This window comes from Notothenia coriiceps, unplaced genomic scaffold (genome assembly GCF_000735185.1).
Source record: "Notothenia coriiceps isolate Sejong01 unplaced genomic scaffold, NC01 NC01_scaffold00001460, whole genome shotgun sequence".
NCBI classification, from domain to species: domain Eukaryota; kingdom Metazoa; phylum Chordata; class Actinopteri; order Perciformes; family Nototheniidae; genus Notothenia; species Notothenia coriiceps.
Window position 1 is genome coordinate 135485 of NW_011334161.1, and position 11434 is coordinate 146918.

The following is an 11434-nucleotide window of genomic DNA, read 5'->3' on the forward strand; positions in this document are numbered from 1 at the left end:
TTCATACTTTCACTTCTTTTGGGGGTTCATCGGAAACTGTTCTTCCCTTCCCGAATGACATCCTAACAAACCTGGGCCTAATCGCCAAACACCATTTCATTCACTTGTTATAAACTGTCATCATGTACAGGTTCCTAAATAGATTTGCAATTTTTTTTAAATAGTAACCCATCTCAATATATTTATTTTTTTGTAGTAGATTTAAACTATAGGGCTATCACTATGGGCAGCAACGCTGTAAATATTGACAAATAAATCCAGCAAAATGGCAAAAGAAAAAACTGGTAGTGGCCTGGCTGGGTGTATAATTCCCGGCCTGATTTATTGTCCCAGTCCGGCCCTGATTGACGCATGACAACAAATATGCCCAGCGTACCTATGACCTGCCGCAGCGATAGACTAGAGCAGAAAAGACATCACATAACGTTAGCCTTTCGAAAAAGTTAGCGTGGCTTAATAATAGTGCGAAAAGACAGCAGTTGTCGCCGGACAAGGATTCCCTCTCTCCTTTCCTGCTGAAAGATGGTGAGTGTACTCAGGTGTGAGGAGTCATCAACCAGCCGCCAGTAAGAGTCAGGCTTTACTTTCTTTTATATCCATAAAGAAAAAGTCAATCTGTTTACAGTTGTTTCATTATGGATGTTGAGAGGTGTCCATATATCTCTTCATTTTGCTCTCAAAGTGCACCAGATTGATGCGTCTAACTTCAATATTTAAAAAAAAAATCTTCCCAAGGAAGCATGCCCCCGGACCCCCCTATGGTGTCAGGTCCACTCCCCACTTCTAAAAACAGCACTTTACCACTGCACCCCCTTTAATCTCAGATGCTCCCTGAGTCATTTTGTTTAAGTACAGTGAGCCTTTTTAAAATATACAGTAGAGACAAACCCACCAGCATTTTAGGATATACTATGACTTTGAGCGAAATACTTGTTTTTGGGCTGTATAAATATATTGACTTGAAACAGTTGCTGATTTAGAGTACTGGCACCTTTTTTATTCCGATTCAAGCACTGGTGGGAATTGTTATGTGCAATTCATTTCTTAAGGTTATACTAACAATTTAAGTCATGTTTAATGATCTTGAACGTCACTAAAACATAGCTATTAAGAAAGCTATTTCATAAATGGCTAGATCTTGATAAATAACAATTATTTGTATTGTTTTGTGTTAAGATATTCAGGAGTTAAATTATTTAAAATGCACAGTCCTGAATGTGGGTTTGTGGTGAATGTGGGGATCTACAGGACACATATTTTCAGAGTAAAGGCTTTCACATTACTATAATTATATTTTTATTTAAATGTAGGCTACATTTTACACCAAAACGGAACACAAAAGCAGGACCAACCATCATAGATTGAATTCCTTGACTAACAAGAGAAAGATTCATTCATTTAAATAAATATTTAACCAGAAATGGGCCGGTCCTAAAGGGTTATTCAGTTAAGCCCGATGAGAGGGGATACAGCTGTGCACATGTCATCATTAACAGACGTCGTTTAAGAGTGACGTTTGAGTGAACGAGGACATCCCAATTAATACCTGAGGACTCCTCTGTTCTCGCGTCACCTCCTCGTGTCCCTTGCTCGCATCTTACGGAGGCGGGGCTAAGATGCAAGGAAGGGACGCGAGTGAGGGAAAGGAGGAGTCGAGGAGGGGTATTGGGATGAGGCTAAGGGATGGATACCTGGCAACACCTCCCCCTTTTGATATGCAAATAAGCATGTTCAATGATAAACAAATTGCTGTTGTTTTCTTTCTGGGTTAACCTTACAACAAACAATACATAACTATAAGGATATAATAATGTAGTATCCTGATCTGCACTGTTCTAATTGCCACCAAACATTTATTTGTTTTGATATAGATTGATTAGGACTACATAACCTAATATTCTCATTTCTAGACAATAGATCACAACACAATTATTCCAGGAAGCCTTTCTGCTGGCAGAGGTGAAATCCTGGAAGAGGTAATGTTTGCCAAGAGATTTCATTGTAATTGGATATCTCTGCTTGCATAAATAGTAATCACATTTTTGGTTTTCAGTAATGTGTCTCGTGCATTAGAATACACTTTAGAAGAAAAATAATTGCTCCTGCCAAAACTATTAAAAAGACAATGGTATTGCATGTAAGTGAATAATATTCCACTTCCCTTCACACAGACGCTGTTATGTGCTTTAAATGGAAATTTCACCTGGGGATAAAGGGGATTTTATGGGATTTGCAATAATTCTGTGATGAATTGTTCTAAATTACTCTTTTTCCTTGCGTTGTCTGCCTCTACTTCCGACAACCCTGAGAGGCTAGGTATGTCAGCCTTCTTGTGTTGAACAGTTTTTATGTATTTATAGACGGATTGATAATGATTGCATTATAAAAGCAAATATAGCTGCTCTTCCAGTCAGTCTCCTGTAGATGGATTTCTCCCTGAATGACTGTTGAACACTGGTGCGAAATAATGAGACTGCTAAGAATCCACTGCTCTTTGATGACATTTCCAATTGATGTATTAGATGTAGTACAAATGTTAGTTCACAAAACTTGAATCGCTGCGGGAAGTATCATAAGGTTTATAAATGAAACCCAAAATACACACGCTACTCTGATCAACAAGTCATGTCATGAAGAATCTGTTTGTTTAGATTCAGGCCAATATTTTACTACATATCTTGCAATAGCCTAGTAATCCAAAGCAAGAATAGAAAAACACTTAAGTGGCTATAAACCATATTTATTAAAAGCAAACCAAATGATATACCAAATTGTTATACATAAAATAAATTCTGTGTTAACCAGTTCTACAGACAGTTATTTTTGTGAATTTCAACTCTCATAAAAATAAATTCTACAATTGTTCTTGTCTGCTGGATGTGTGAATAAATTGATTTCAATACCAACTTAACATTTGATAATATATCAGCGTAGTATTCACAGCTCATCTTAACGGTCCCAAGTGGCCAAAAATCAGTAATTGCAGGTTTGATGACCATTTAATTTGAGTGTACATCTGTAATCCAATGCAAAATTGCGATGTCCATATTTGTCAAGTAAAACAACTCCTCCACAAATGGCATAACATATGTTGGAAACACAGAAGTAACGTGTTAATATTAGTTTGTATTAATATCATTTCTTGAAGAGGTCCCCCTCTAATACTAGCGTACGAGTATAGGGCTTTGACCAAGTCTGACAGGACCAAGACTTATAGTGAGTCCATTTATGCCCAACAAAGTAACACATTAATAATGCAATAGTGTTTGTAGTTGAACTTTGCATGCATTAAACCAGACTCCTGAACTACAGAGTGCTGCTGCCCTGTCTTCCGTGGGTTCAAACATTAATGGCCCGGTGGCTCCACCCCAATCACACATTTTCAAAGCAGCTCTCTTATTTTACAGCTAATGGAAAACACCTGCTCTCTGTGTTTTGGTGAAAAATTACCATGGGATCAGCTAAGTCTCCATTAAGGTCCACACATTAACTTTAGTTTCCTGTGGCCGAAGAGTAATCTCTGTGTCCTCCAGCGGACCCTCAGGACCGTTGTCTTTCTAAAAGCATCTGTAGCCCAATTTGTTTTCTGATGCTGAGGCTTAAGCCTGCGGTGTACTTGTGGAGCCACAGGGCCCTGCTGTCAGGACAAATACTGAGGGGAAAAAAGGGAATTATTTTGTGTTGCTTAAAGTTAAATCTCACAAAGTGTTATGGTATGTGTGAAATAATTAAAAGTTAGTAAGTTGGTACCTTTTATTTACTATCCAGTAGAGACATGGTGAACATTTTAGTGAACCTTTTGGGTAACACATCACAGTTAGGCAAATGTTTTATGTGCTTACTTTCTTTCTACAATACGTGAAATGAAAAATGGGATTATTATTTCATAATAAAATGCATATGAAAAGGAATAATAATGTTTAAAGGGTCAATTTATATCAACATCAATGTATTATATCCTATGTTTTTCCATCTCCACTCTGTTTATAACACAATCTTTTGATTTAAATTGAGGAGCCTCCAAACCCAAGCATTAAAAACCCAGATACTTCTCAGCAGTACTCACTGAGATGAGTAGACTGTACTTGAGGTGTAGAGTCAGTCAAATGCCACCCTTACAATTGATAATAACATAGAAAATCTTTCTTTTTGAACGATTTATACAACTGTCTCTTCTGTAGGCAAGTTGACACATGCCCTGTGTTACTTACTTTCTTACACTTACTCTTGGACTTGTGCTGGCAGCAAGCGAGAACACAGCAATGTGAGTCCTGGCTAAGCTGGTACTCTCTCTGAGACATATGTGCACCTCACACCTCCGTCAGATGTGTGACATTTTAGCAGTATAACTGTTGTGACAGATCCAGTCTTGGGCCTTGGTGTTGCACGAAGCAACATGGAGAAAATAGCGCACAGCAACAGCAAGTGAGAGATAGGAAGGACAAAGAGCTGCATTTCATTTCATAATGCTTCTTCCAGGGGACAAAAGAAAATGTGTTTTGGAAACAGGGGGTGTATTCTGTTTTTCGACTGATAATACTACATTGAAAACATCACATCTGTGTTGAAATCAGCAGGAGGAGAGATGCCCTAAGATGAAGCTTTTTTGTGAAAGATCTATCATATAGACTAAAGAAGTTCTAAAGAATAGCCAACCTTTTTTAAAATGCGCCAATTGTCATTAAAATACCTAATATTGCACAAATAAAGGCCGATAAGAGCCCAGGGAGACAGCAACACATAAACGGAAGCAATATAGAATGGTTTGTGGATATATAGTTTAGGTATTCATAGTGATTCATTTAATATTTGAAATAGCTTTAATAACTATAGATTCACCAGCAATCAACTATAACTGAACACAGTTTTCAGATACAGGATCTTCTAATTATAAGCTCTGAGACAGAATAGTGTTGCTTCAATTACATTGGATCGATATCTTTTGCCATGGTGTCAGAGTAAGCTGAAACCCGCGTTCAGCCATGCCTCGTGTTATCATATTAACATGAAGGTTTCGTCATTAGTCACGACTCGAAGCTCTGAAGTTCAATACCGGGTGTTGGCTGCAAAGAAGCATTTTAAAGTAGGCATACAATATTGCATCTGAAGACGGAGAGGCGTGGTTTTCATTTTAAACATGTCAGGGTTGGTAAATGCTGGGAAATGTGTTATTGTTAGAATACAAATTACATTACATGACATGTTACTTATTAGACGCTTTTATCCAAAGTGATTTACATACTGTGGACAATCCCCACAGGAGCAATTTGGGTGAAGTGTCTTGCCCAGAGACACAACGACATGCTGACTGCAGTGGGGTTTGAACCTGTGACCCCCTGATCCGAACACCTACGCACAACCCACTGCGCCACACGCCAACACATTAAATGCAAGGAATGATTTAAAAAAAAAAGTTAAACATTATTTACTTGTTAAGAGTTGTTTTAAGCTAAGATAAAAAAGAAAGCAAATACACATACTTTTTAAAAATTCAAGCTGTTTCTTAAAAATATAGGACCTTTAAAAAAATGTTTTGGGGCATATCTATAATTGAAGTCCAAGAGGCAAACAGGGTAATGATGCTTTTCTTTTTAATACATACAAAATGATCAAGATGTCTGAAAGGCGTTTTATTTTTTTTGCCCAGCAATAACAATACCAATTTAACCTTATTCAGGTACCAAACACACCATTTAGAATTTGAGGTTTTATTGCAAAAGCTAGATAACTACCATGTGTTTATTCCAGAATAATTATTGAAGAATATAATGTAATTTCTTCTAAAAAGAAAAAAATCTTCCTCCTATGAACTAAAGGATATTCCTATGAAACACCTGCTGTCATGGGGCATTTAGAACTGCTTAAAGGTGACCAATCATACAAAATGCACTTTTGTACGTCTTTTATACATGAATATGTCTCCCCGGTGGGACTCACCAAGAGTCAGAAAACACAACCCTCTCTATTTTCCTCCATACCCAAATCTCTTAAAAAGGGGCTGCAACGGATCTGATACAGACTGATCAAGATTTGAACACTTCTATGACGTCATAGAAGTGGCGCTACGGCTATTGGGCCAACTCCACCAATCAGGAGGAGACAGCCACGGACATTGCCGTTCGAAAGCGCTGGAGACGCTGTAGTACATATGCCAGGCCTGTAGATGGTGCTGTTCTCACAGAATCAGCCCATGCAAAGACAGTGTTAAATTGAGCGAGATGAGGAATGGCTAAAATGCATGATCTGTTTGGTATTTTGAAAAATAAAAAGTATAAATATGCCTTATATAGGTATGGTCCTACACTATATTATTCAAATATAGCACGATAGGTCCACTTTAAGTAAATGCAGAGAATGCAGCACACGCTTTTCATTGACATTGTTCTAGGCGAGATAGCTGTGTTCTGACACTTTATATGGAAATGATGCAGATTACAAAGGAAAAGTGTTATTTACACCAGTCCAGTTTGTTTCGCCTCGGACGCTGGCACATCTTGTTCCCAGCTTTAAAAGCTTAGATAAGAGAAGACACACCCTCTCTTGATTGTGGAAATCCTGAAAGTCCTCTTTTCATTTTTTTTTTCTTTTTTGCTGTGAGAGCAGTGATGCAGATGCAACTTAACACTCACTACACAGGATATCTGGGCCGGAGGATTAGCTTGAGATAGCTGGAGATCAATCTACATAAACCACCCTCGAGCCTGTTCTCTCCTTCCCCTCTTTCCTTTTTCTCCTTGCGTACATGGCAGAAAGGGTGCACCCCCAGAGAGCATTCTGAGTAATTAAAAAGAGGGCATGATCAAAGAGGCTGTGGACTTGGTGATCATGAGCCATGTGGTCCATTCCCTACGGTGTTCTCACAACAAAAGGTCTACCTTGTAAGGACCAGCGTGTGTTGGTGTGCATGCAAGATGAAAGTATCTGGGCTTTGGGAAAACAATCAACTCCATACCTCTATTAGCATATTCTACATTACACTCTTTTTTCAAATCGCCAATCAATAAGCAATAAGTTGTTCCTATGTATTGTTAATGTCATGCTGAAGTTACAAATCCTATAAGCCTACCTTGGTTACGATTTGCAACACCAAGAGATGAAGCATTTGCTCGATCTGTGTAAAAATAGGAAAGGTTATATATTACACTGGGTTGAAATATATTTCATGCTGTTATTTAGTTAAAGCACAGTAACAGCATGCAGAGATTTTAAATATATATAAATAGATATATATTTTTACAATAGTCGGTACGTTTGTGGGCTGATTTGCCTTATAATTATTGGAGAGTTTCTTGTGTTTTAGAGTATGGACTGATGTACTGTAGAAAAGTGTGCATGCAGACTTGATGAGTGAAGACAAAATGCAGAGACATACATATGGTAGCTGCTTTTGTTTTGTTATCCAGTATTAGGAGTCCCCTTCAGGCATCAACACAGATAAGATGCATGGTGGGAGCCGTGTCTTCGTAGCAAAAATAATTGTTTTTTCTCTGGCTTTGGGCCAATATCTGTCTGTTCGCTTAGAGCAAATACTCTAGAGTAAGAAGGAGAACATCTTTCTCAATAGTGCCTGCATATTCACAGGCCAGCACATTTAGGACTCCTATTGTATTCAACGATCTAGAAAATATCTTCTTTAATCTTAAACTGTTATTTCTGAGTTTGTTAACTAATAGTCTATACTTCATTAATTACTGCTGATGATTTTGCAAGCCATGCTGCATACTGGTTGGATGGATGCCTGGAAAGAAGGAAACGCCTAAGCTTCCCTTTTAATCCATTGGTCCATTTTCTATACGGCTACTTCTATTCATTTCTATACAAGATTTTTATAGGCCTTTTAAAACCTGGGTGGGGTCCGTTATTCAAAAAAACATGAACAAAGCTCTATTTTTCAGACAAAGCATTGGCTCACTTAAGATAAGGTTCTGCATGATTGCCTTGTTAGGATGGATATGTTTCACTGTAGAAAACATAGTGATGAATGAAGATGATTATACAGCACAACCCCTCACACCAACTTCATACGTCAAACAAGTGTTAGTCACGACTGAGGGAGGAAACCATAAGTCAGCATGCCTATTAAAAAAGTCTGATCAACTTACGCGCTGGTCCATGGTTACTGGGGATACCTGTGGAAAAAGCAGGGACAGTGTTTCATGAAATCGTGAATAGCGTCATTTTGCTCTTGAAACTTGAGTCATGAAACCTCTAGAGGAAACAATATTGTTTGCTTTGAATAATTCAAAGCCGAGGAGCACTTGGTCTCCACTGTGTCCACTGATTAATAGCAGCCATTGCTCTGCAGAGAACCTGACCACATGGTCCAACACCCGCCCACCTCTGATGATAATAACAGGTCTGCCAATGACGAAATGTCAACGGAATCAAAACTCTATGCGGAAACGTATTTTTCATCAGGATTTTCCTTTATCTTTTAACTAAACATTCTGTGGACCGCTTGCTTCCTTTTTGTTATTGGCTTGATAATTGTAATTGTTAACACATCTCTGAATGAAACCAGTCAAACAGCATCTGCAAATCATTCAAAGTGTGTGTAATCTTCTCCTATTCAAAGGTCAGTGGGATTTACGATATAAAGAAAACAGATGTCAAGCCAATCAAATGAATTAAAATACAAATATGTTTTGGAACATTTGCCCATGATTGATATAAACACAGTCGGCTGGAAGAACAATTATAGTATTTTTTCAAGCACTGTTATATTCAAAACTCCCGAATTTGGCAAACCTGTTTTAGTCTTTGTCTAAAACATGTGTTATCAGTGTCTGCCCGTGGATTCCCCATCTTTGTGTTGCATTAATGTAATCAGCTTTGAGCAATTTCTGGTCATTTTCTCATGCTTTTCCTCTTCTGTCATTATGCTACAGTGGGATTTTCATATTGTTTGCACCCCATTTATCATGTCATTAGCAGTTTAGGGCTGTCACAACAACGGCAAGCAGATTTTATGCTCCAATTTGCAAGAAAAAAGCAAGCTTAAATTCCTAACCAATAGTTGTTCTGGGTGAGAAATGGAGGGCAAACAATATTGCCCTTTTTAAAGCCAAAGCACATTCTAAAAACTGATCAAACTCTCAGCCGCAACCCCTCTTAACCTGTGAACCTACTTTGGAACTCAAGATGAGTTGACGCTCCCTGCAAAGTGGACTGTCAACATAATTCTCAAAGTGATTCCTCTTCTGCTCTGCAGGATTTCTTTCCTCCTTTTGAAAGCCAAGGATTTGAATCACTCTCAGTCACTCTAAGCCGCTGACAGCTATGGCCCATAGCAACGCAGGGCTCCATTTTGGACTCTAATTTATTAGATGAAGGGTCACGTATGTCCATATATCTGCATGTGCAGGGATTTGAATAGACCTCACCCTGTTCCTATCTGTGAAATAAATGACTTCCATGATTAAAGAGGAAAATTGATGACAGATGAAAGCTATTAAACTATAATTACATTTTGCACGTTCTGGATATTTGTCTTGATACGAGGTCGGTACGTTTAATATCCTTAAAGGGAACATGAGCTTCAAATAATGGATAAAGGCATGTTACATGGCCTAGGCGTTACTTATGAGAGAAATAAGAATAATTCAAGACCAAAGTTTGTTCATGAAACACCTGGGGCACCAATATTGTTACGTCACTTCCATGTGCAACATTATTGCATTTTATGCCACTGCCAAACAAGTGCTAATATTGCTTTTGAGATGGCTAGACCTTTGTTTCATCGGTTCAGTGCAGATGCGGCCAAGTGTTGGATTTTTTAATAACGGCCTGTCAATCTGACAGTGAGCACCACATTGCAGGGAGGCTCATAACACCGAGGAGGTGCAGGGGTAAATCCAGCAATATCTCCTTAGAGCTCACAGACGTTCCTAAAAACAAACTCCCACTCGCAATCAAATGGGTTGCATGTGCACACACACATCCACACAGTTTTTGTGCTCATACATGCATGCACACACAACCACAGACACATAATACTCATACAAATGACCGTGTAGTTGTCCAATTCATCAACAAAAGCCCAAAGAAGAGCAAGACGAGGTACTGTTACTGACTGCACAAATGTACTCGCACTAAATCAGTGGATCAATAGCAATATCACATGTCTGGTAGATAATCTAATCAGATCAGCATGTTAGATAATTCAAGTCAGACAATCAAAATGAGCATCTGAAAAACCTGCTGTCAATCCCCGCAGATTCCTGCGAGAGTTGCTGACTGTGAGTCTGAATCAGTGTGAATGGAGGACCAGAGGGCTAGATCTTCACCATCTGGCCTCGCCTGGCCGTCCACCACCACATCCATGAGTGGCTGTATTAGATTTATTGAGGCAATGAGCCCCCTGCCTCAGGCGTGGGATTTGATAAATGCGACTCAACTCCCATCCAAGATTATAATGGGGATAATGCAAAAGAGCACCTTCTGCCTCAGAGATACCGTGTGAACGGGTAAAGAAATACCCGGCATTATTTCACACTTTTCATGGTGTTGAGGCAGGAATAATACATTTAATGTGTAATTATTGGAAGGATGGTTGCTATATACTGAATGAGCAGAAAAAAACACATTATTTATTCCCTACAAATCAACATACCCAACAAGGGCCTAAGGGGGAAATGACTCTTATGACTGTTCCACCATCACTATGGTTCAAGTATAGGTTATCTATACCCAAATACCTGTTAACAAAAAAATGCTCATTGTCTGCTTGCAAGCCTTTTCAGGGGCTTCCAGCTGTATCCTACTATTTTACTGATTTAAAATTGAACTAAAATAATTCCCTAAGAGTCGGCGGACAGCCAGAAAAAAAATGAAAAATTACATTATTTTTTTAGTCTTAGCTGAACACAGACAAACTCCAGCAGACAAGATCAGTGCATGTGTTGCTAATTAGCTTAAAGGTAACATTTGTACAGTTTGTAAATAGATTTTCTTCGGTGCAAATCCATGCAAATGACACAAGCCAAACATTTACTTAGTTCTGTCAATAGGCGCATTCACACCGCGGTACTTTTCCCACAAAGGTTCATGAAAACTCTTTAGTTCTCATGAACTAAGTACGGATCGCGTTCACACCGGAATAGGTTCCTGGGGAAGGATTAGGTAAAATGAAGCCGCTGACGTCACTTCTTCTTCTTCTGCTTTGGGTTTACTGGCAGGCCGCAAACAACTTCACAGTGTATACTGCCGCCCGAAGTCCCCGGCCGGAAGTCCCCGGAGTTGGGGACTGGCTTACGTAATCGTAATCGTCGCGTGTTTGCGTCTCTCTACCGTTGTGTTGAACTGTTAATAGGTTCAACTACTAACAGTCATAGGAGAATCCCCTGAAAACGAAGCTGGTAGGAACACAGTAGTGTGGTGTTTTCGTATTTGTAACCCTCGCCACTCTACTTCCTCCACAGCGCAAGGACCCGCT

At 39.0% G+C, this 11434-nt stretch overlaps 2 long non-coding RNA genes across 2 annotated transcripts in view; one reads left to right on the top strand and one right to left on the bottom strand.

Moving 5' to 3' along the window:
• The window catches only part of LOC104961174 (uncharacterized), a 34453-nt gene that overhangs the window by 15402 nt on the left and 7617 nt on the right, over positions 1-11434 (top strand). The window lies entirely within an intron of this gene.
• The window catches only part of LOC104961161 (uncharacterized), a 24363-nt gene continuing 19990 nt past the window's right edge, over positions 7062-11434 (bottom strand). Inside the window, exons 2-3 of the long non-coding RNA XR_800068.1 lie at positions 8103-8129; positions 7062-7111 (exon numbers count right to left, since the gene is read on the bottom strand). This is a non-coding gene — a long non-coding RNA (uncharacterized lncRNA). The remainder of the gene's footprint in view (positions 7112-8102; positions 8130-11434) is intronic.